Source organism: Pinus tabuliformis, chromosome 7 (genome assembly GCF_031772625.1).
Source record: "Pinus tabuliformis cultivar Carrire ecotype Pingquan chromosome 7, CPIR1, whole genome shotgun sequence".
Lineage (NCBI taxonomy): Eukaryota > Viridiplantae > Streptophyta > Pinopsida > Pinales > Pinaceae > Pinus > Pinus tabuliformis.
Genome location: NC_142293.1, coordinates 1356742483 through 1356763904, shown reverse-complemented (window position 1 = coordinate 1356763904; position 21422 = coordinate 1356742483). Strand labels below are relative to the sequence as shown.

The 21422-nt window shown below is 36.9% G+C and overlaps 1 pseudogene; it reads left to right on the top strand.

Annotated features, from left to right (window-relative positions):
* The first annotated feature begins 863 nt into the window (after positions 1–863).
* LOC149252592 (FT-interacting protein 7-like) lies at positions 864–2641 on the top strand (annotated as a pseudogene).
* Positions 2642–21422: the final 18781 nt, after the last annotated feature.

Here is a 21422-nt window from a genome sequence, read left to right as displayed (position 1 = left end):
TAAATTTACTCATGAATGTCTAAGACCACATCGCAACATAACATATTGTTGATTATAATATAAAACACAAGAAAATCCATTCGCATGATAAATGGAGGTTGCAGCTCCAAGTGAAAATACAAAAGACTTACTGCGACTTATGCATCACTCGGTTGTGGAGTAAATGTTTGTAAAACTCCATAAAATTGGTTTTCATGGGCCTACCAATATTTCCTCAACGATTTTCTCCTCACTACCTCATTCATATTTATCTCAACATACAAATTTGACATTAATACATGATAGAGAAAATATTTAATATGCAACATGGGTGATTTTACATAGTAAATGGTTTTCTGAACTTGTAGGTGTTGTGGAGTGTGGGAAACAGTCGCGGAGTGAATGCTTTCCCATACTTGTTTAATAAAATTAATTAAGTGCCTTAACTTCTTTGTTGTGTTTCAGAACAGTCAGCCCTGTACTTTTGCTCTGACTTCAGTCCTTTCGCCTACAAACAAAATCGCAACTGTGCAGTACTTGACTGGGGAAGCATGGTGTTTGTCAGTTTGTTTAAGGAGGTGGTTGGGATTAATATTTCCAACATAGGGACCAACATTAAGCAGGGTGATGAGGCTTTACAGAGGTTTTCAATGGATAAATGAAGTATTTTCTCACACATTAAGTGTGAACTTGGTTTGAAGGTTTATTATATTGAAGGGAAGCATGGCGGTCCTAATAATGGGGAGAAGAAGGGTAAGGATGAGAAGAAGGCATCTTATGAGAATAAATAGGAAAAGTAGAAGCAAAAACAATAGAAACAACAAACTTCCCAACAATAGGGAAATGTTGTTGAGGAGAAAAATGGTGAAGAAAAGCTTGTTACAATGCATACACCAACCCATCACATGAATTACTCTTTGAAGGAAACCAATCCCTATTTGGGTGTCAGAGGCATGAACAAGGATAAGACTAATAGCACCTATGACTTGGTGGAACAAATGAAATATCTATATGTCCGTGTGGTGAAGGCTCAGGAACTTCCTAAGAAGGATGTGGTGACTGGGAGCTGTAATACTTATGTGGAGGTGAAACTTCAGAACTGCAAGGGAACCACCAAGCACCTTGAGAAGAGGTCTGGCCCTTAGTGGAATCAGGTATTTGCATTCTCCAAGGAGAGGATGTAGTCCTCAGTTCTTGAGGTGGTGGTGAAGGACAAGGAGTTTGTCAAGGATGATTTTATTGGGAAGGTTATGTTTGATTTGACTGAGGCGCCAACAAGGGTGCCTCTCGATAGCCCCTTGGCACCTCTGTGGTACAGGTTGGAAGACAAGAAGGGAGAGTCCAAGGTGAAGGGTGAGTTGATGTTGTCTGTCTGGATGTGCACACCGAAATATGAGGCATTTCAAGAAGCATGGCATTCAAGTGCATTTGTAGTGCATAGTGATGGCTTGCCAAACATTTGACCCAAGGGTTGTTTATCTCCCAAGCTGTGGTATGTCAAGGTGAATGTGATTGAAGCACAGGACTTGCCGTTGAGAGATAAGGGAAGGTACACGCAACTTTGTGTTAAAGTTCAGCTGGGAAGCCAGATTTTGAAGACGAGGATTGCTCAGAATAGGTCCACCAATCCCCTTTAGAATGAGGACTTGGTCTTTGTAGTTGTAGAGCCCTTTGAATATCATATGATCCTTATGGTGGAGGATAGGTAGGGTCCTAATAATAATGAAGACTAGTATTGCTTTGACCACAGTCGAGAGGAGTATTGATCACAAGATTGTTTACTCTATGTGGTATAACCTTGAAAAGCATAATGCCTTAAAGGGGGAGAAGAAGAAGGAAATCAAGTTTGCACGTAGGATTTATTTGAGAGTATGTCGCGATGGTGGATATCATGGTGGGTATCATGTTACTAAATGGGTCAAGACACGGATAATCGTTAACAGCTTCAATCGAAAACTGGGATGAGGAATATAATTAGAAAGTTTATGATCCTTACACTATTATAATAATGGGAGTTTTTTATAGTTATAAAATTAGAGCAGCACCGGATAAGGACTCAGGAGCCAAGGATTCAAGGATTTGGAAGGTGCGCATATGTCTCTCTACTTTAGAGACTGCTATCATTTACACTCATTCCTATCCATTGTTGGTGTTGCATAATTTAGGAGTGAAAAAGATGGGGGATCTTCAACTAGCAGTTCATTTCACATTTTCATCTTTGGTCAAGAGGAACCAAATTTACACACAACCTTTCTACCAAAGATGCACTATTTACATCCTCTTTCTGTTTCTCGGCTAGAAAACTTGAGGTACCAGGCAATGAATATTAGGGAAATGAGGATCAATCGAGTCGCCTCTTAGAAAGGAAGTGGTGGAGTATATGCTGGATTTGGATAATCATATGTGGAGCATGCATCACGGTAAAGTAAACTTTTTCTACATAATGTATGTACTATCTAGACGTATAGCTACGGGGAAGTGGTTTGATGATATATTAAATTGGAAGAACCTTGTTATTACTGTGTTAGTGCATATCTTGTTCTTCATTATTGTCCAGTATCCAGAGTTAATATCTCCAAAAATATTCCTATATATGTTCGTAATTCGCGTTTGGCATAAACACCTGATGGAAGTTACGATGACCCTTTCTATCCGCAAATAGGAAAGCCAGGGGGAATTCTTTGGACAAGACATGATGCCTTTTGCTCAACATGATAAGGTGATCACAAATCTCTGTAAGCCATCCCATCAACATTTTTTCCTTTTTATATTAAATAGATTAATCTGATAACTAAATTACATGTGCATTTACTAAACAGTTGCTAAAGCCACATCCCATGGTAGTTGCTACCAAGCTGCTCTCTCGGAGGAAAATGGTAGATACAGGCAAACAATTTAACATGCTTGCTGCCACGTGGATCCAGTTCATGATTCATGACTGGGTCGATCACGTTGAAGACACCACAATATAGGTAATCACAACTTTTTCAATCACTATCACAATTTTCAATGCCAATATCATAAATTATATAACATTAACTTTACCTTATTCAATATATTTATACCAGAAATTATATAACATGAACATTAATTCATGATTTTTCAATGAAATTTAAGCGCCCCACCCAACTTTGCACCACATTGCCCGCTAAAGGAATTCAAATTTATGGAAGGCTAAGCAATGCCTATCGTTAGCTATGATATCAAATGAAGATACCTAAATAGGAGGACTTTATGAACTTATGACATAGCACATGCATTTTTGGTGTACTAAACAATACCCTTAATTTGACTACATATTGGAAAATACTTATGAAAATCACACTATTTAACCTCCTACCAATATTAATCTAATACACCTTCCCAATTAAAAAAAATCCTACTTTCACTAAATATCCATTTTTTCATTAACATTTTATTTACCTCTTTATAATTTTTCATTGAGTTTGAGCTCCAATTTCTATACATCCCAATACAAAAATGCTTTAGCTCGTATTATATGTTCAATATTTTATGCCATTTTTCCTCAATATATCATCCATTATAAATGCACTTTGAAATCCATTTTCTATACCTCCCAATACAAAAACCCTTTAGCCCCTATTATTTGTTTAATATATTATGTTATTTTTTCCTCAATATATCCCCATTATAAATGCACGTGGTATAGTATTACTCCCACTATAAAACCCCAAAGAAAATCTACCACTACTAAAAACAATATCTCTATATCCTCTAAATTGTGAAAATGTTGCACTCTATATATATACTCTTATCATGCTATACTAATAGAAATTTATATATGATAAGAGTGTATTGTATGCAAATAACATCATTCAATAAAAAAACTAAGAACATTCAAAGATGGTAAGTTGAAGTTGGGTGATGGTGCCCTCCTCCTTCATGTCAGCGATGGAATTTCCCTCTCTGGAGATAATCGTAATTCATGGGCAGGGTGTCGGTTATGCAGGCTCTCTTTATCCAAGAACATAATTCCATTTGCGACATGTTGAAGGTAATTATATTTTATTGCAGAAACTCTCAATAATCCAATCTAACTTATGGAATACTATGGATGTTACTTGACTATGACCATTGATTATGAAAGTTTTTCATTGAAATTCACATCTCGACCCTCATGTTAGAGAATATTGGTCAACTTGATAAATCTAGCGTCACCATATTGATATGAGCGATGAGGATTTGCATCGCCATGCAAAATTAGTGACTTCAGCCGTGATAGCCAAGATCCACACCATTGACTGGACGGTGGAGCTCATCAAAACGGACACCCTCCTTGCTGGAATGAACGCCAATCTTGAGATTTAAGTCGATTGATTGATATAGTTGTGTTTTGAATAAATTATTGCAGTCTATTGGAGGCAGATCACTTTTTCATAAGTGATTTCAAGAAATAAGTGTATATGGAGAGGGAAATAGAAAGTGCACCAACTAGACAACACGGGAGATGGAAATGAAGGCTGACACAAGTGGGATGTGGAAGGTTATATCTGTTAATCTGTATGTGCAAATTTTGCTAGAGTACAAAGTTGATAATCTCGGATGGATACTTCTAGAAAAGACTTTCTTGAACAAGTCTTCCTATTATATTCATTATAGGAGAAAAATTTAATCCTTTTAAAGTTGTATTTTTTATTATGAAAACTAAAATACAATTTTTCTATTAAATTTGTATTTCTTTTAATATGGAAACTAAAATACAATTGTTTTTTTCAATTTAATAGTCTTATAAAATTTTATTGAAAGTACTAATTTACATTGAAAAATTTTGTATTATTAATTTACCATAGGATGATTGCTACATTCATTCCTTTTGTGAGATATCTCTAAATTGATTTCAAACTATGATGTGTGTTTCAGTATTTTACTTATATATAGCCTTTTGCCAACAAACCTTTACTCTGTTGGAATAATCTGCATCGCTCATAACCTGTCGAGAAATTTTCAAGTGTTAACCTTTAAAGACTATGAGGTCAATTTAAACCAGGTGCATTGTCTAATTGTGTAACACACATCTATATAAATCAATAAAATCAACGCATAAGTTTTTTTTTACTCTAACTTAGCTACATATCTATTTGCGTTAATGTATAAATCTCACATCCTACCTTGTTGGTTTTTACGAACCCCCGCGATCTGTGCGATCCTTCACATGGTGTTTGGGTTACATCTTACCTTGGAATTTATGGCTGGTTGTATGTGACCTCCTATCAACTATTCCTGGGCATTAATTTGACTAGCCGTCACTCCACTTATCGCTTTGGCTATGACAGGTGTTATCCGTCTTGTCCGTCGATTTAGATTGCACAATTTGACGGTGGTGTTCGCTTTGGGATTATCCACTTACCAACACTTGGGTTCCCGCCAGCGTTCCTGCTCATTTTCTCTTCAAGGTGGAGAGTCCTGGTGCTCTGCCTCTCACCTGTTACTGATTTTGATGTGGTTTTTATCGTCTAGTCTCCATGCTTTGTGGCAAGCCGCAGAGAGGTAATATCGAGTCTCCTTTACCCACAAAAATGGTGTGCGATGGGATTTGTTCTTTGTTTGAGATGAGGGCTGTCTCGATGCATGATATTGTGCCTTTCCACGATGGACAGGTGGGGTGTTCGGCTCTTTGACCACTGGACTATGGAGCCATTATTATCCTTAGCATGAACCACGTATTGTTTTATTTAAGTTACTGCATATAGACTGTCGATTCATTCATTTTTCACAGGCTTACTCTAGGTATCTCTAACCCCAAGGTCTTATCTCATGTAGGTGTGAGATCCATGCGCACGGCTTGTAAAACTCAGGTAAGGGTTATACCTCTGAATTTCTCTCACTACTATTCCTGAGGTTGATTTATTAGCCAGGTCATAACACTTGTTTATGGTGGTTGTAGGTATGGCGCATTTCTAAACTGAAAAGGCTAGTCGTTCTATAAAATGGCCTATTGATGAAGCTTACTCACAACTCTACAACTGGTACAGGTTGGAGCTTACTCTCATGGCCTTTGTTGGTTGATTGATGCGGTCTTATGACATTTCCTGTGGATTTCTTATAATTTAGGATTTAATTAGAAAATATTTGAAGTCTTATGTTGCAATGTCAATAGGACTCACAGACGGTGAAGTTGGTTCCTTATGTAATTAAATCCTTCCTATTTTGACTGTGTATCAAGGGTATATATGCAGTGCATGATTTATTTCCTTTAGATGTTATACCAGTTATGTCACTTTATTTCTCTTGCTTAAATTTTTGTCTATATATATATTCATGTTTAGTGTAACGAGAGTCCATGGATTTATTTTAAAAGCAAAGTACAAGGCTGTGGATGAGTTCTTTGCGAACTCGTCCGCGGCTACAAACCCTAGGTTTACGAAGAGTCTGTACAGATAAATTATATACTCCATCGAGACTATATAGAGTAGTTTACTAAGTTTTTTCTTTTTTTTGGTTACATAAATTCCTGTGTATGATAGAGTTCTGGTATTTAGACCTATGTGTTACTGAATGACATGTTTATTTTATATCAATTAACTGTTTATTTTAGCAGAAAGTTGATAAGTATTTATCTATTAGGAAAACATGAATAGTCTCCTTGCTTAATATTCTTACTCAGAAACTAGAAATGGTTGTCAATCGTAATTTAAACTAATTCATCTCCAAACTACCTACTTATAGTAAGCATATTATTCACTATAAAAATGTTATTTCAATTCACAATAAAAAATCAACTATTCTACTGATAATAATTACCATGATAGTATCACTTATCTGTATCTCATTATGTATATGTTAAATAATTGGAAGATCTCACCACCCAGCCTCGGAACTGGAAATTACGTCCAAGTTCCCCCTCTGAGCCCTTCCACTTCTACCAATACGGAACAGCTCGGTACCTTGGGCATCAGGACTCTATCTAGCCTCAAGTCCCGTACCCCACAGCTTGTTCCTCAACTTTCCTTCCCACTGGTTATATTTTCCCACTCAAGGAAGAGTGCAGCATAGTTCTCATTATTTCCAACCCCCCCAAGGTTCTATCCTCCTTTTCCTTTAAGGAAAAAAAATAAAACAAAATGAAGGAGAAGTTGTAACTGTACTTAGAAGTTGGTTAAACTGTTTCTTTTGATTCTTTTAACAATCTGGTCCAAAGTCTTTTAAATAATAATTAACAATATTTGTTCCAGCTATTTTAAGCCAAATAGTTTTAACAATTAAATAGCATAAATGAAATTAAGCTTGGTAAAAAAAGAACAACTCATGAAATCTCGTTGTATGTTACAGCTCCCTCCCCTGGAGAGGAACATCTGCTCTAGTGTTCTTTCTCTATGCAAATAGTGCAGGATAAGATTTTTGCATGGCCTCCTCTTCTTCCTAGGTAGCCTCATCCAGGCCAAAGTGCTTTTGTTTCACTTTAACTTGGATGATGACTCACCTCCACAAGGTGGTTTGTCCCTAGTCGAGGATACGAAGAGGCTCTACTAGAAATTCTCCCTTGGGTTCTACCTGCATATTCATATTATGTTGTCATTTTTTTTTTCAAAACATTAATATTTTAATCAACTTGCTTCTTATTTATCATTACTTAAATACTCTCCCAGTTAATAATATGTTGAGGGTTGTAAATATGATTTTTTAACAAGGACACATGAAAAACTTTGTGTAATCGGATGTGGTGTGGTAGTGCTAGTTTATATGCTGCAGGCCCAATCCATTCTAAAATTTGAAAGGTCCACAATACCATGGTGCCAATTTTGCACAACCTTTCCACTGCAAGGTGCTCTTCTGAGGTTTCACCTTTAGGTACACGTGGTCACCCAGCTGGAATTCTTTATGAGTCCTCTTCCTATCTGCATACACTTTTTGCCTATCTTGTGTCGCCTTTAAGTTCTGGCAAACTTGCATAACAATATCTTCCATTTCTGCTAGCATGCCAGGACCCAAGGCTAGTTTATTTTCTGAAGTATTCCAATCCATGGGGACCTGACACTTCCTCCCGTAAAGTACCTCGAAGGGACTCATACCCAAAGATTCGTGATGCCCATTGTTGTAGGTGAATTCCACCAAGTGGAGGTAATCCTCCCATTTCTGTGGTTGTTGCATTACAAACATGCACAACATATCCTCCAGAACTTGATTTACTCGTTCTGTCTGGCCATCTGTCTGTGGATGATAAGCAATACTAAAATGGATTTGGGTTCCCAATCCTATGAAGAGAGTTTTCCAGAAGGCGGATGTAAATTTTACATCCCTATCAGAGATCACTACTTGGGGTATCCCGTGTAGGCGAAAGATTTCTCTCATAAATATGTTTGCGATCTCCATTGTTTTGTAAGTGGATTTTACAGGGATGAAATGAGCAGTCTTACTCAGTTTGTCTACAACCACCATGATTGAGTCATGCTGCTTTCTGGTACGAGGTAATCCCGTAATAAAGTCTAAAGTTATGGTCTCCCATTTCCACTCCGGAATGGGTAGTGGTTGCAATAGACCCGCAGGATGCTGATGTTCTACTTTCACCAATTGACACTCTAAGCACTTAGATAAATATTCAGCCACATATTTTCGTAAACCGGGCCAAAAATAACTTTTCTTAATGGCATAATACAATTTTTGGTATCCTGGGTGGGCAACATAAGGTTTCTTATGAAACTCATCTAGTAACAATTGCTTCACAGAAATCTGGTTAGGAATGTAGATTCGATTTTTGAATGTTAACATGTTATCAGAATTGATTGCATACTCACATTGCTGCCCTCTTACTTGGGCTTCTGAAGCTTGTTGCCATAAGAATGCATATTCTAGATCCTTAAGGGAAGCTTCTCGGATAACTCCTGGTAGGTTAGATTGTGCATGACTGAAATGGACCTCATAGATGCAATGCAATTTTCTGCTTAAAGCATCAGCTACCCAGTTCTCTTTTCCTTTGATGTGTTTCAAGTCAAAATCAAATTCACTTAGGAATGTTGTCCATCTAGCTTGGCGTGCATTTAAATTAGATTGATTAAAGAAATTTTTCAAACTGCTATGGTCAGTTAACAACAAAAATTTCTTTCCCAGAAGGTAGTGCCACCACATCTTTAGTGCATGCACTACCGCGGTCAATTCCAAATCATAGGCTGAGTAATGTTGTTCATAATCCTTTAGTTTTCGTGACTCATAAGCAATGACTTTTCCTTCCTAAGTTAGTACTCCACCGACGCCTTCTTTACTTGCATCAGTACATACTACAAAGGATTTTTCTGGATCTGCTACCCTCAACACCGGGGCAGTTGTGAGCAATTGTTTTAGCTACTCAAAGCTTTGTTGTCATTCTACTGTCCAATGGAAGGCTCATCCTTTTTTCTGAAGTGAAGTCATTGGGAAGGAAATCTTCAAAAAGTCCTTTATAAATTGGCGATAATACCCTGCCAAGCCTAAGAATGATCTTATGTCAGCCACGTTTTTCGGTGCAATCCATTCCATGATAGTTTTGATTTTCTCTGGATCCACAACTATCCCTTCTGCTGATATAACATGGCCTAGGTACTAAATTTGATCTTTGTAAAAATCGCATTTGCTAAACTTTGCATACAACTGGTTTTCTCGCAAAATTTGCAGTACCGTCCTCAAGTGTTGTTCGTGTTCTACTTGATTTTTAGAATATATTAGTATATCATCAATGAAAATCAATACAAACTTATCCAGAAAGGGTTGGAAAATACCGTGCATTAGGCTCACGAACACAACTGGTACATTGGTAAGGCTGAAAGGCAATACCACGAACTCGTAATGTCCATAACGAGTTTGAAATGCAGTTTTACATATGTCTTCATCCTTTATTTTGATTTTATGGTACCCGAATCTTAAGTCGATTTTCGAGAACACACTAGCTCCCTGGACTTGGTCAAATAAGTCATCGATGTGAGGTAGTGGGTATTTGTTCTTTATGGTCAGCTTATTCAGTTGACGATAATCGATGCATAATCGTAGGGTCCCATCCTTCTTATGTACAAATAGTACTGGGGCTCCCCAAGGAGACACACTTGGGCATATGTATCCTTTATCTAATAGCTCCTACAATGACATTTTAAGTTTAGTCAATTCTAGAACACTCATACAATAAGGGGTTTTCGAAATAGGGGTTGCTCTAGGCATTAATTCAATTGTAAAATCAATGTCTCGCCTTGGTGGCAATCCTGGAATAGATTCAGGAAATACATCTAAGAAATTATGGATTATAGGAATATTCTCGAGAGAGGTCATTTTATTTTTATCATTGTTGTACCCTACCTGAACAACATAAATCTGGCACCCTTTTCTTATACACTTTCTGAGTTGGTTGGTTGTGATAGGGCACAACTTGATATTCTTCTTAATTCCTTGAATTTCCTTCCGCTGTCCTGACTCGGTAAGATAACTTATGGACTTTTCTTTGCAATCTACTAGGGACCAATGACCTTCTAACCAGTCCATCCCTATTAATACATCATATGAGCCTAGTCGAAAAATATTTAGATTCACCTGAATAGGCTATCCTGAAATTATTATAGGACAGTTATCTGTTTTGGCCAACACCTTTCTTTTGGTACTAGTAGCTAGTTGAACTAGCCATGACTGTTTTTATTTACTGCTTTAAAATTGACATCTTTCTACCACCTTAGGACTAATATAACTCAGGCTAGCACCTGGATCAAATAAAATAGAAACAGATTGGCCAGCAATCGTACCTTCACATTCGATCATAGTAGGTTGATACTCTGCCTGATGATCGTCCAAAGCCACATTAATCTTGGGCATGCTCCTTGCGATATCCCCTACCGTAGAGGCTTCTTGCATGTTAGAAAGTTTCTCAGTTTGAGCTTTCTACGGGCAGTTTTTGTAATAATGTGCCTCCCCACATCCCCAGCATTGTAGTGGTGGTTTTGTTGGCTGTTCAGTAACAATTCTGCTAATTCCTTCAGGTTGTCTATTCTCAGTGAAGGTCTGAGTTCTGGGTGGGTTCCTTACAAACTTTCCAAATTTCCTTTGCGGATTATTCCTGCCATGCATGTTTTTCTGATGTCTGTTTGGTGGAAAATTCCTCATTTTCTTGGCAGCAACTCCTTTAGATCCTTCATTTTTCTACTTCATCTGCTAATAACAGATGCCATCCTTCTAGACTGCATCATCCATGGTTTTAGGGTAGTCAAATTTTAATTTCTCCTTCATGAAGTTAGGAAAACTACTAATAAACCGTTGGATCTTAGCTTTTTCTTCTTGCATATAGGGGACGTAACGCAACAGAGAAGTAAAGTGTGCTACATACTCATCCATGGTTAAGGTCCCCAGTCTTAATTCATGGAACTCTTTTGCTTTTTCATCATAATAACGTTCTATTAAGTATTTGTCTTTAAAGTGTTTATGGAATTCTTGCCATGTTACTTGTTCTTCATCAATCTTCCTTACGGTTTTAATTTCTTCCCACCAGAGGGTGGCTTTTCCTCGTAATTGGTAAACTGCCAGCCTTGCTTTAAGTTTTTCAGTGTATTCATAGATCTAGAAGTATTTACCCATGTCTATTAGCCAAGCTTCTGCCGCTTCTTCTGACTCCCCTTCAAACAGTGAGGGTCTGATTTTTTTAAGCTCACCTTGTAATTCTATTTTTGTTCTTTTTGGTTTTCTTTGGTCGAAAACATTATCTGAATGCCCTTCATCTTCTTCTTTTTGATGCTTAATGGATTCTACATGATATTCCTCATTATGTGTAGTTAGGGTCTTTTCCCTATTTTCTGTTCTGGGATTCGGTCCTCTCTGATTTTGTCGATCTGACAAAATTTTAAGAATCTTTTCATGCTCCTGTCTCAATCGCTCATTGTTTGTTCTAAGGTTCATCATTTCTGCTCGAAGTTGTTGTACTATCTCGAGTAAGGCAGTGTTAGCCTATCTCGATTCTTCTCCCAACTACACCCATAATTCTGGAATGACCTTTGCATAAGGCACCTTTGGTTGGCTCGATGATCTGGGGCTCCTATGCATTGTATCCATGATGCTAATTCACCTTCTTTGTGTTCACAAGTAGTCACAACTCAATTTATTTGCTTCATACATATATAGGATCATCAAAACTTTATTAACTGTTAGAACAACCCAGAGGTCTCAGTATGCGAGCCTGGGCTTTGATACCATTTGTAACACACATCTATATAAATCAATAAAATCAATGCATAATTAACTCTAACCTAGCTACATATCTATTTGCATTAATGTATAAATCTCACATCCTACCTTGCTGGTAATTTCATAGTTATTATTTACATGCCGCATCTGATATAAAATTAAGTCACATCTGACTGACGGTTTCAGGGTACTAAAACCACAATGGTTTTTACCAACCCCCGTGATCCGTGAGATCCTTCACATGGTGTTTGGGTTACAACTTACCTTGGAATTTATGGCTGGCTATACGCGACCTCCTATCAACTGTTCCCGGGCATTAATTCGACTGGCCGTCACTCCACTTATCGCTTTGGCTATGACAGGTGTTAGCCATCCTGTCCGTCGATTTAGATTGCACAATCCAATAGTGGTGTTCGCTTTGGGATTATCCACTTACCAACACTTGGGTTCCCACCAACGTTCCTGCTCATTTGCTCTTCGAGGTGGAGAGTCCTAGTGCTCTGCCTCTCACCTGTTACTGATTTTGCTGTGGTTTTTATCGTCCGGTCTCCATGCTTTGTGGCAAGCCGCAAAGAGGTAATCTCGAGTCTCCTTTACCCGCAGAAATGGTGTGTGATGGGAGTTGTTCTCTGTTTGAGCTGAGGGTTGTCTCGATGCATGATATTGTGCCTTTCCACGATGGACAGGTGGGGCGTTCGACTCTTCGACCACTGGACTATGGAGCCATTATTATCCTCGGCATGAACCAGGTATTGTTTTATTTAAGTTACTGCATATAGACTGTCGATTCATTCATTTTTCATAGGCTTACTCTAGGTATCTCTAACCCCAGGGTCTTATCCCGTGTAAGTGTGAGATCCATGCACATGGCTTGTAAAACTCAGGTCACTGTTATACTTCTGAATTTCACTCACTACTATTCCTGAGATTGATTTATTAGCTAGGTCATAGCACTTGTTTATGGTGGTTGTAGGTATGGCACATTTTTAAACTAAAAAGGCTAGCCATTCTATAAAATGGCCTATTAACGAAGCTTACTCACAACTCTGCAATTGGTACAGGTTGGAGCTTACTCTCATGGCCTTTGTTGGTTGATTGATGTGGTCTTAGGACATTTCCTGTGGATTTCTTATAATTTAGGATTTAATTAGAAAATAGTTGAAGTCTTATGCAGCAATGTCGATAGGACTCACAGACAGTGAAGTTGGTTCCTTATGTAAATAAATCCTTCCTATTTTGATTGTGTATCGAGGGTATATATGCAGTGCATGATTTCTTTCCTTTAGATATTATACTGGTTATGTCACTCTGTTTCTCTTGCTTAAATTGTTGTCTGTATATATATTCATGTTTAGTGTAATGAGAGTCCATGGATTAATTTTAAAAGCTAGGGTACAAGGCTGTGGATGAGTTCTTTACGAAATCGTCTGCAGCTACAAACCCTAGGTTTATGAAGAGTCTGTACAGATAAATTATATACTCCATCGAGACTATATAGAGTAGTTTACTAAGTTATTTTCTTTCTTTGGTTACAGAAATTCCTGTGTATGACAGAGGTTTGGTATTTAGACCTATGTGTTGTTGCATGACATGTTTATCTTATATCATTTAACTGTTTATTTTAGTAGAAAGCTGATAAGTATTTATCTATTAGGAAAACATGCATTGTCTCCTTGCTCTACCGTTCTACTTAGAAACTAGCAATGGTTGTAAATTGTAATTTAAACTAATTCATCTCCAAACTGTAGGTTTTAACCCCATACAGAAATTCCCTGCATACAAATTCTAGAACACATAAAATAAACAATGCGAGAGCATAACACATAAAACACATATGCACAGAGATTTTCCCCTGAATCCAAAAATCGGGACTACTAACTTGATTTTTCATTTATTGTTCCTTTCAATGTTATAATACATATTTATACATGCTGAAGCATCCAATACCATGGACCAAAAACCATCGTGTCCAAAACCATGGCTCGAAAACCATCGCATACAAAAACATGTGTGAAAATCATGCACAAAACCATGGGTGGGTCCGCCCAACCTAACATACGTTCCAAAACCCCATATGATCCCCCCACTACGTAATTTGCGTAACGAATAGGGGGCTCCACCCCCCCTCTAAACCCTTGGTTAACTACGTGGGCTAGCCGTAGAAAGAATATAACATAACCCAACATTCTCCCACTTGTTGTTTTCTTTCCACAGGGGGCCACAAGAGAGCTTAATCATTTATCTAGCCCTGCAATGCCCATTGTTTCTCTACACCAAGAAAACTTCTCAGAGCTCACAGACTTTGTCAATGCACCTACAATATTCTTCAAAGTGTCCACCTTTACCAATAACACCTTTTTTTCTTCTATCATATCCTTCACAAAGTGATACTGAACATCAATGTGCTTTGTCTTTGAACGATATGAAGGGTTCTTTGCCAAGAAAATTGCACTTGAACAAAATCTCTGCAACCAAACTACTTCTCTGCTTGCATGAGTGGCTGCCATGTATTCTACCTTTGTAGTTGATAGTGCCACTACAAATTGTTTCTTACTCATCCAACTAATTGCACCTCCAAATAGGTTAAAGACATACCCACTTGTAGATCTTCTATGATCCAGATCCCCAACCCAATCTACATCAGCAAAGCCATGAATATCCAACACTTTGTCCAATCCTGGTCTTCCTTGGTAGCACAAACCATAATCACTAGTGCCACGAAAATACCTGAAAACCCGTTTCACTACTGTCCAATGCTCCTTTCCTAGTTTTGACATAAACCTTCTCAATACTCCCACTGCATGTGCAATGTCTGGTCTAGTACAGACCATTGCATACATCAGGCTATCAACTACACTTGCATATGGAACATGGGACATGTCCTCTTCCTCTTCTTGTGTCTTGGGACACTGTTCAACAGATAACTTTACACCTACAGGAATAGGAACCTTCACCAGTTTACTATCTTGCACATTAAATCTCTACAATATTGTCTCAACGTACTCCCTCTAGTTTAACCAGAGCTTCCTCTTTGCCTGATCTCTTTTAATTTCCATGCCCAAAATATAGTTTGCAGCACCAAGATCTTTCATGTCGAATTTGAAGGACAATCGGGTCTTCAAATCCTATATAATTTCTTTATCATTTCCAACGAGCAAAATATCATCCACATACAAGACCAAATAAATAACATGGTCACCAATTAATTTAAAATACAGACAATGATCTTCTTTGCTTCTGGTGAAGTCAAGTCCCTGTATAAATGTATCAAATTTCTGATACCACATCCTTGGTGACTGTTTTAACCCATACAAAGACTTCTTTAACTTGCATACCAGTTCTTACTTACCCTTTACCATAAAGCTTTCAGGTTGCTTCATGTAGATTTCCTCTTCCAGATCCCTGTGAAGAAATCTTGTCTTCACATCCATCTGTTCTACTTCAAAATCAAAAGCAACAACAACAGATACAAGTAATCTAATAAAAGGTACATTGGCAACAGGAGAAAAAATATGACCAAAATCAATTCCCGGCACCTGGGAATAACCTTTTGCTACCACTCGAGCTTTGTACTTCTCCACCTTCCCTTTTGCATTTGTCTTCTTCTTGAACACACATTTGTTGCCAATGGGTTTCCTTCCAGCCGACAACTCCACCAGATCCCAAGCCTCATTTTTGTGCAAAGATGTCATTTCATCAACCATGGCCTCTTTCCAGAGTTTTCCATCCTCTAAATCTACTGCTTCCTTCACAGTTCTAGGATCATCATTAATAATAGATAAAACAAAATTTGAACATAAAGAAAATGGATTATACCTTTCTAGCCGCCTTCTTTCTCGAACCGATCTTCTCACACCCGGAGTTTGTGGCTCTTCATCTTCTGATTCCTCTTCTATTGTAGAGTCTGATTATTTCTCCTTTAGCTCAAACTCTATCTTTTCAGATTCCTTTGGTTAGACTTCATGTTTAATAACATCTTTCATCTCTTTGTACACAACCTTCCTTGTTACTGTGTTCCAAAGCTTATAACCCTTTAAACCATCCTTATACCCAATAAAGATGCACTTTTTAGATTTACTATCCAACTTGGTTCGTTTCTCCTTTGGAACATGTACATATGCATCACATCCAAATACCCTCAGATGTGAAAGAGAGGGTTTCTTACCAGTCCATACCTCTTGTGGAGTCTTATCGTCCAACGCTGATGAAGATGATCTTTTGACCAGATAACATGTTGTCTGCACCGCCTTTGCCCAGAATTCTTGTCCTAACTCAACACCACTAAGCATGCTTCTTGCCCTTTCCATCACCGTCTTGTTAATTCTTTCTACAACTCCATTTTGCTAAGGTGTATATAGAGTAGTCTTCTACCATGCTATACCACATTTCTGAAAGAATTCTTCAAATTTCTTACTGCAAAACTCTCCACCGTTATCTATCCTCAACACCTTTATCTTCTTCTCTATCTAGGTTTCCACCAGAGCCTTAAATTCTTTAAACTGATCAAAGATTTCAGATTTCTTCTTAAGGAAATATATTCATGTATTCCTTGAGAAGTAATCTATAAATGATACATAGTACACAGACTTGCTCAGTGCTATAACCTTCACAGGTCCAAACACATCACTGTGCAGAAGCTCTAATATTTGTTTCACCCTTTTACTACTAGAGGGGAAACTCACCCAATTCTGCTTCCCATATACACAATTTTTCATAGAAATAAAAATCTAAAGAGCTATTACTCATACCTTCTACCATACCGTTACCATGAAGTATTCAAAGGCCCTTCTCTCCAATATGTCCAAACCTTTGATGCTACAGCATGGTCTTCTCTCCAGAGGCCACTAGATTTTTTGCTCCACTTTCAGGAACCACAAAACTGTTGCACCCATCAACAACCGTGCTACCTTGCATCTTGTATAGAGTTTCAATCCGAACTCCCCGTATTAATACCAGTGCTCCTGGAACCATCTTGCAGGTATCCTTCTCGAACACTGTTTTTACACCTGCATCATCCAACTTTCTTACAGAAATCATATTTATGGCTAACGAAGGAATATGCAGAACACTCCAAAGCATTCTAACCCTTCCACTTTGCAACTTCAGGTTTACTTTTCCTCAACCAATGATTCTATCTTTCCCATCATCCCCTAAGAAGATATCACCACCATCATATTTCTCATACTCGCAGAACCACTCTCTATGGGGAGTGAAGTGAAAGCATGCACTTGAGTCAATTAACTATGCCTCATGATCTAAATGTGTACTTGAAGAAGCCAAGTACACATCCCCACCTTCATTTGAGATGGTTTTCGTTTCTGCAGAAGGAGCATCATAAGATCCATTTCTTTTATCAGGAGCTTTAGATTTATAGTCCCTTTTGTAGTGCCATTCCTTTCTGCATTTCTAGCACACCACCTTTACAAGTTTTCCTGGAGATTTAGATCTCCCACTCGATGACTTATTTTTGTTTCTGTTATGGGACCGTCCTCGTACAGACAAGGAATCACCATTCTGGCTCTCCATATTTTTCCATCTCATCTTCTCCATTAGCAAGGATGAGACTATTTCATCAAACTGCAAGGCAGTTGCATTGCTACCTATCGCAATAACTAGACTATCCCATGAATCTAGTAGAGAACACAACAAACTCATGCAATTATCTTCATCTGAAATTTTAATATCAACAGATGCTAACTAACTTACCACAATGTTAAATGCGTTAAGATGCTCTGTCACTGAGTCTCCATCTTTCATCCTTAGGTTATACAGCTTTTTTCGCAGGAACAGTTTATTCACCAGAGACGTAGATTAGTACAAAGTCCCTAACTTGTCCCACAAATCCTTTGCCGTAGCTTCCCTTGATACACTCAGCAATACTGAATCTGAGACACACAATCGTATTGTGCTCTTTGCCTTCCGATCCAACTTTTTCCATTCTTCATCAGACACTCCCATTGGTTTACTAACCAGATCTACTGCGATCCACTAATCATTATCCACCAACAGATCCTCTATCTTGAGTTTCCACAACTCAAAACTCTGACCATTAAATTTCTCGATCTCTATCTTTCCACTACTCGCCATCTTCCTTCACCACCAGAATTAATCTCGCAGATCTCTCACTGAACAAGGTCTACCATAGGCCCAAGCAAAACCCCTCAGCAACAAAGGTGTCCTCTTGAAGCCAAAATAGCTCTGATACCAAATGTAGGTTTTAACTCCATACAGAAATTACCTGCATACGAATTCTAAAACACATAAAATAAACAATGCAAGAGCATAACACATAAAACACATATACACAGAGATTTTCCCCTGGATCCCAAAATCAGGACTACCAGTTTGATTTTTCATTTATTGTTCCTTTCAATGTTATAATACATATTTATACATGCCGAAGCATTCAATACCATGGACCAAAAACCATCGCATCCAAAACCATGGACCAAAAACCATTGCGTCCAAAAACATGTGCAAAAGCATGCACAAAACCATAGGTGGGTCTGCCCAACCTAACATAGGTTTCAAAACCAAAATTTTCTGGGGCGCTGCCTCGAACCCCATAGAGTGGGGTTACCTGCACCCCTTAAACCCATTGTGACCCCCTCGCTACACAATCAGCACAACGAATGAGGGGCTCTGCCCCCCTCTAACCCCCTGGTTAACTGTGTAGGCTAGTGGTGGAAAAAATATAAGACAACCCAACATTTACCTACTTACAGTAAGAACATTATTCACTATAACAATGTTATTTCAATTCACAATAAACAATCAATTGTTCTACTAATAATAATTACCATGATAGTATCACTTATCTATATCTTGTTCTGTATATGTTAAATAATCGGAAGATCTCAGCGCACAAACTCAGAACTTGCAATTACGTCGAAGTTCCCCCTCTGAGCCCTTCCACTTCTGCCAATACGGAACAATTGGGTACCTTGGGCATCAAGACTTTGTCCAACCTCAAGTCCCATACCCCACAGCTTGTTCCTCAACTTTCCTTCCCACTGGTTATATTTGCCAGCTCAAGGAAGAGTGTAGCACAGTTCTCGACTTTCCAACCCCCAAGGGTTCTATCCTCCTTTTCCTTTAAGGAGAAAAAAAAAAACAAAATGAAAGAGCAGTTGTAACTGTACTTAGAAGTTGGTTAAACTATTTATTTTGATTCTTTTAACAATCTAGTCCAAAGTCTTTTAAATAATAATTAACAATATTTGTTCTAGCTATTTTAAGCCCAATAGTTTTAGTAGTTAAATAACATAAATGAAATTAAACTTGGTAAAAAAAAGAACAACTCATGAAATCTGACTGTATGTTACAAATTATTTGTTAATTTTTATTTTTTTCCTTTATTTTAAAATTTTTTGTTTTGTCTTTTTTCTCAAAATGTTTTTAACACGTATAAATAAAGTTTTTTTTCTTTTTTTTTTTTCCAAATTGTTTTTAACATTAAGTCGAAAGAAAAAATTTTCTTCCTTCTAAACCATCTAATTTGGTTTCTCACTTGTATTTGTGTTGCATTATGTAATATTGTGTTTTTCCTTCAATCTATTCTACATGATGCTTTATATAACTTGTAAACATTTTCTGTATGCAATTCCTTTTATATATCTATATATATATAAAATTTGATTTATAAAAATATAGTTTATTATAATTATAAATATATTTTTAAATAAATTTTATTTTCGTATAATTTTTTCTTCTTCCAGTTCTTTTTGGCGCAACTGGTTTAATTGTCAAACTGAACATGAGGATAGTAGTTACCGTTTGCCATTTGCAAATAAAAACTGACTCACACTCATTATTCTAAAAAACCTAAATGATAGTTCATATTAGAGCAAGCTGTTACACCTATCAAATAAGTTTAGATGTTGGATCGTTATCCTATTTTATTAGATCCAAGAAAAAGCTTTGTGACTAGACATCAGGTTAACACCCGCGTTGGATAACTGGTAGCAAAACAGAGTGCAGTCCGTTAACGGGAAACAGTTAACGGTAAACAGTTAGAATGTAAGCAATCCGTTAGATCTCCTCTTCTTCTTCTGACGAGACAGCCCGTTTTTTACTTATCAAAGTCATTACAAATTTACAACGACTCTTTATATTTAGTAATGATTTCAAAGGCCCTTTTATGTTGTTTGGTGATATATTCATTTGCTTATGATTAAGTTAAGTGCCAATGCTTACAGCTATTAAATTCTCATCTCGTCCTGCCATGACGCTTCTCAATCATACGAGAATGTCTATGGTCATTTTTATATTTCTTTAGGTACTCTACCATTTACTTCTTTCTATTTTTTCATGTATTTCGTTTACCAAGGCTGATTTGTTGGGAAAGCTTCTCATTGTTTTGATTCTATTTGTTGCATATATTATAAGATTATAAACCATGGTTCGGATGCGGTTGGCTTTGGGGATGGTGGGAACTTAGTTGTGTTTTCATGCAACAACATTCTGACAGTAACATTATGTTTATTAAGGAATGGGATCAATGAAGTTCGGAAAAGGAATATCAAGTTTAGAAAGAGAGAACATTAATTTTTTTTTTCTTGTTTTTTTGTTTGTGTAAATTGGTATATTATTTTTATTGGGTAGTGTATTTAATGTATTTAATATATATAGTTAGTGTATTTAATATATATTGTAAGTTTAAATTTTTAATATATATATATATATATATATATTTTGGAAAAATCAATCATTATTTAGTTGCTAAACTAGTAATAAGGATAATTATCACTTGTTGCTATCCCTAAATACAGGTATTTTGATGGTTATCCAAGGAAAACCGCAATACTTAGAAATGGTTCGTTAGGGGTAGGCTTTTACTCCTACTATATATCTCTCTAGATCTTGGATCATTAATTTGTTTCCTTGTGTCCTAAGAAAACAAACTCTTAAACAAGTATAATCACTTTTAAAGCATACTACAAACACACATGTCCACAAATATATTATAGTTAATTTAATGATATATATATATATATATATATATATATATATATATATATATATAAAAGCAACTTCATTTGAAACTCTTAAACAAGCATAATCACTTTTAAAGCATACTACAAACACACATGCCCACACATATATTATAGTTAATTTAAGGAGATATATATATATATTATAGCTACTTCATTTATTTAATTAATTAATTTATTATTAATAATAATAATAAAAGTAAAATTATGACCTAAATGTATGGTAATTTGATATTTACTTTATATAAGAGGTTTATTTATCAAATGCATTTTGAGAGATATTTTAAGTAAGATATATTTAAGAAT